Here is a 5405-nt window from a genome sequence, read left to right as displayed (position 1 = left end):
TATGGATGTTGGAAAGAGAAACTTTATACTTTGATCTAACTTATTTGCTTCAGTTAAGATAAATCAGTTTTTTGTTCAGTCAGCTTTAAAATAGCACGTAGTTGTCAGACAGTTATTTTACTTTCGTTCAAATTAATTCAATTAAGTAGGTGTAACTTTGATGCTGCTGTTAGATCGGCACCGCAAGGGATTCTGGGATATCATTTCCTTTGCCTGTCTGGACGGATTTGGGTTTAAGTGTGGGTTTTTTACAAAATGTGTTTAGTTGTATAGCTGTTTTACTGTGTTTCACCGTGTTTTGCCGTGTTTTCACCGTGGTTACCAAGTCGAGCGTAATTACGCCAACTCATATCCGGTCTCTTGGAACCGACATACCCAGAGTAAACAAGTTCAGGCGGATTTCAGCCAGAGTTCAGGCTTAAAGTCAGGCTAGTTTAAACATGCTTCCTGGAATACCCCCCAGAAATACCCCCCCTTGAGGCTGAGACACATAGACATCAGCTTGAAATGTTGAGCATGAAATCAGAAATCAAGTGAATTGATGACAGAGAAAGACTTTCAACATGAAGGACATGGACATTTCTGAAATACAGTTTAATGATCAGACATTAAAAAGCATGTTGGTCAGGACTTTCACATTAAAACAAAGAATTAAGAAGCATGTCTGTTTTTTCAAAATAAAATAGTTTCCAGATCAACACGTTGCAGAAAAATCCTCTCTGATTGTGTGAGGCAGAAAGGCGGGAACATTTTTAGAGAGAGAGAGAGAGAGAGAGAGAGAGAGAGACATTTATGTTGGTTATGTTAAACACACAAACTTAAAACATCAACATAAACATTGAACAACATGAACAGAAAAATGTGTCTGGTGAAGCCAAGGCTTCTATCTACCTACAAATTGATAGAACCTAAATAAAAAAAGTAGAAAAAAAAACACTTCTCAAAATTACTTCACAACCACCAGAGTCTCTCAGTCCAGAAGGTATTTGGATAGATTTGAAATGCTCTTCTTGTCGGTCGTTGAATGGAAAGTGTTGACGTTTGTTCCAGACAGCAGATTTGAATATGCAGCTGTTTGAAGACCTCTCGTGGCAGTCACCGGTAACTGCAGCTGCTGTGCATCCTGCAGGTTTGTTTCCACATTAATCCAAAGAATTTAAAGAATTACTCAATTATTTATACATTTATTTGGAGAAATAAGACCCATTTCATCAGAAAATCTCAACTAATTCAAGAATATAATTAGGGAGGTGTGAAGACGATTGATTTAGAATCAATGGTTGGAACTTTTAGAATCAAATGTTTCAAGATTTTATAGCTAATCCTGACTCATTCTGGTTTCATTTTCCCAAAAACATCTTCAAAAAAGTCGCTGGATTAGATTTTTTGTTGATGTGACTTTGAAATTTCCAAACTTCCTCTAAAGATTTCAGAATTTCACCAACAAGTACTTTTCCAGTGGAAAATGCTATGTAGTCCTAGTTTTGGCCTCACTGCGCCCCCCTGTGGAACAACAGAGTAATGACCACAAACAGGAAGACAATGTTTCAGCAGAATTGGTTTGACCTCAAGATCATTTTGGAAACAATGTTCTTGATTCAAATGGAGAAATTCTTCAATGAAGAAACTTCTAAAGTCCATTTGATATTTAATGTTCAACCAAGGAATTTCAGAAAACCTGCAGAGAAATTCCAATTGCTTTAATCCATTTAAGAAGAAATAGAATATTGTCTTCCAATGTTCAAATTAAACTACCAAATTTAGTCATAGATGAAATAAAATTCACTGAAAAATGTGATGATAAATATCTAAACAAATCCTTTAAAGGTCAATTCTACCATGACTTTAACAGTAAAGTATCATCAATCTAAAATAACAGACACATCAGGTGATCAACTATGGAAATTCATCAAATGGCCCGTAGTCCCCAAAATGAAAGAAATGCATCCAAATGAAAACAGATCATCTGAATTGACTGTGTTTGAAATTGAAGTCAGACTGTATTTCTCCTCATTGAATGGATTCAGAACTCAAATCCTTTATTGATGACATTTGGAAATCTGCTCCAGAATAGTTACTGATCTAGAGTCCAGATTGTTAAATGCCTTGAAATGTCATTGATGCTGAAAGATTTCTAGATTTTAGACATGTAGACGTTGTTTTGTGTGTGTAGAGCTGTGCCTTGCATCATTGTGTGGTTGTGTCTGAGAGTTTGTAATGATTATATTTCAATAATAATCAAATGTAAAAAGAGGGCGTCAGCAGCTTTAGCATCACCCACCAAGCTTTAGTTTGATGTTTTCTACTGGATTTATTTCCTTTTTGTGGAATAAAGTTGTTTTTAAAACATGATGGCGCTGAAACCAGGGAATTCTGGGATATGTTGGCATGTATAAATGCACACAAACATCCTGCAGACACACAGCGATATGTGTTGATTATTTATTTATTTATTTATTTATTCAATCATTCAAACTTTATTGCACATTATTCCATTTTCCAAGGATTCACTTTCAGGTTTGCAATAAGAACATCACTGTAAATAACAAATACACACATGTATAAATCTACTTTAAATGAAACCAAGTCATTGTAATTTTCAAAATAAAAGCACGTTGTCCAACAGAGTTGTACTTTTCTATCTGCAGACGTTTTTAGCAAAGTTCTCATCTGCTCCAAAACAGCCACCAAAGTGTATTTTGGAGATGTAGCTTCCAGCCTTAAAGGAGGCGGCGCTGTCATGGTGTGGGCTTTCCACTCTGGGATCTGTTTGTTCCCAAAAAGCATCTCAAAGCCATGAGGACTTTTCTGAACTTCCAGTCCCACACAGACACATGAGTTGGTTTGGTTCTCCTGTGTTCTGCAGCAGAGACGTTTTCCTAAACTTGTTGATGACTAAAGTTCTGCTGGGATTTTTCCTCTTCCAAACAGAACCAGAACCTTTTGTAGAGCTGCTTGCTTCAGTGTGTAGAGGAGTGTTTGATTCTCACATCTGGATCTATTTTGGCTAAAGGTGCTGTTTGCTGGTAACCCCCCCGCTGAGGATGTCTTTCTGTATTTGTGCTTCTGTTCATCACTGATTCAATCAACTTTTCCTCTTTTCACGTTGGTGACTACTTCATTTAACGCAGAAAAACATCATTCAGACTAGTTTTTATGTCTATTTCAGATCCATTTGGACATTTTTATTGTTTGATTCTGTTGGTTTTTGTGGATTTCTGGTTTCTATCTATCAGATTTAGTAGCTGCAGCGTCACATTACTTTAGAAAACGTAAAGAAGTGAAATAATTCAGATAAATGTGTAGAAAAAACAAAGAAGTGGAGATAAAGAATAACTGGAATTTATTCTAGGAGCATCTTAAATTCAGGGAGAGCCAAGGCGAACACAACAAACAGAACACACCTCTAGTAAACGCAGAAAACAAACTTCCCTCAGATCCTACAAAATAAAAGTCCCAAACCTACATGCTGACTGTCTGACCACTAAAAGAAACAGGAGAACAAGGATTTGACAGAAAATGGCAGCTCTCCCCTACAAAGTTGACAGTTTCTCTCTCTTCCAAATCAGCCCATGAGCCCAGCCTGATGTCACCACTGTTAGACTGCAGACTGGGGCTGCTATGCTGCTCCAACTCTTCTATCTGATCCTCAATCATCAATACAACCACTGGCACCTGGTCAGGGGCGTGTCCAACCTGAGAGGTAACCATCCATGACAATCCCCTTCACGTTGTAGCAGTGTTTCCAGCTAGAGCTAGGGCCTCCATCCACATCAGTTTAGAGAAACCGTCCAGGTTTACTTTGAACCAAGAGGAAACTTTTTTATTTAAAATGGAAACTAACTGGAGCCAGGTTAGTTTACCAGCTATTTACTGGTTGTTGTTACAAATTCATATCAGAGTTTATTTGCAGGAAACGACCAAACTTCACAATTTGACCCATAGTGACGTTTCAGAAGTTAGAATTAGAGGAAGTGCAGTTCTCCATCAGTCCACTGGGGGAGCTGCAGCACCATAACGGAGAGACAGTGGAGCTGATCTCAGATCAGTTCCTGCTGCAGCTCTGACACTCATCTCCACTTCCTCTGATTCCTCCATCACTCTGCTCTCCACCTCCCAGGAACACCGTCCAGTCACCACATCTCTGCAGACCAGCTGCTGCTGCTGCTCCTCTCTGCTCCTCCAGGAGGAACATCAGTGTCAATAGCTCTTTCCTATCCACCTGCAGAGAGAAAGTAGAGAGACAGAGATGAAGGAGTGTCTCCTGATCCTGGTCTGTCAGTCAGTGATGCAGCACAGCAGTAGGAAGAGCAGCAGGAGCTTCAGTCCTGTTCAGAGCAGCAGCTTCCTGTCATCTTCACCTGTTGGAGCTTCTGCTGCTCTGATTGGCTGACTGTTGTCCTGAAGCCTGTCATCATTCTCCTCAGAGCTTCACTGAGAAGCTGCAGCTTCACAGGAAACTCTGCATCTTTGCTCTCAGACTAACTTTAGGACCAAACATCTGGAAGCAGCTGGACTGACTCCAACCCTCTACTGACCTCAGAGTCTGCAGTTTGGAGTTTGGACTCTCCACCAGATCCTGGAGCTGCTGAACATCTGAAGAATGAAGGTTGTTGGAGCTCAGGTCCAGTTCTGTCAGGTGGGACGGGTTGGACTTCAGAGCTGAGACCAGAGCATCACAGCTGGTCTTTGACAAACTGCAGCCATATAACCTGAATCCAGAAGAAAGAGTTGAGTTTAAAGACAAAGTTCCTGTTTTTCTTCTTCACTTCTTCTAAAGAGTTCAGAGCTGAAGAAGATCAGAAAGTTTAGAAAAAGTCCAAAGATGTGAAGCAGCAGCAGCAGATCAGAAGAGTCCAGCAGAAGCAGAGAAGAAGAACATTCAGGAACATTCAGGACAACATGCAGCTGCTTCAGGAAAGAAGTCCAGATGTGTGAAAGTCAAACATCAGCCTGTGGCTGCATCCAAACCAACTGATGTTTCTGCAGCAACAGCAGAAAAAGTCCACTTCCTCTTTCTGCTCAGCTCTTCTCCAAACAGCACTGAATCATGGGAGAATTTCAGCAGCAGGATGCTGGAAAGTCTTCCTCCCAGTTTTCAGGAGATGATCTTCCAGTCCTTCTCTGCTGCAGCCCTTCAAGCAGAGACTTTCAGCTCCAACAGATCAAAGCAGAGAGAAGAAGGAAGTGATGAGGAAGAGTCAGCAGCAAATGTTGGACATTGATCCCTGATCAAGCATGACTTCAGCTCTGAATGAAGAGTCAGAAGCTGCTGGGAGCTTTGATGGATGATGTGATGATGTTTGTGGATGAAAAGGTGAGGATGTTTGTGGAGGATGTGTCTGTCAGAGCAGCATCCAGCTGCAGCAGGACTCTGTCACCCTAACCCTTTGGACTCTCAGCTG

General features: G+C 40.4%; 1 long non-coding RNA gene across 1 annotated transcript in view; it reads right to left on the bottom strand.

The window, feature by feature from the left end:
- Positions 1–3320: 3320 nt before the first annotated feature.
- LOC144983707 (uncharacterized) overlaps positions 3321–5405 on the bottom strand; it is a 2373-nt gene continuing 288 nt past the window's right edge. Inside the window, exons 1-2 of the long non-coding RNA XR_013647469.1 lie at positions 4539–5405; positions 3321–4222 (exon numbers count right to left, since the gene is read on the bottom strand). The exon at positions 4539–5405 is cut by the window's right edge and continues 288 nt beyond it. This is a non-coding gene — a long non-coding RNA (uncharacterized LOC144983707). The remainder of the gene's footprint in view (positions 4223–4538) is intronic.

Source organism: Oryzias latipes, chromosome 2, assembly GCF_053564925.1.
Source record: "Oryzias latipes strain Hd-rR chromosome 2, Olatipes_Hd-rR_3.1".
In the NCBI taxonomy this organism is placed as follows: Eukaryota; Metazoa; Chordata; class Actinopteri; order Beloniformes; family Adrianichthyidae; genus Oryzias; species Oryzias latipes.
This window is presented reverse-complemented; position numbering and strand designations above follow the sequence as displayed.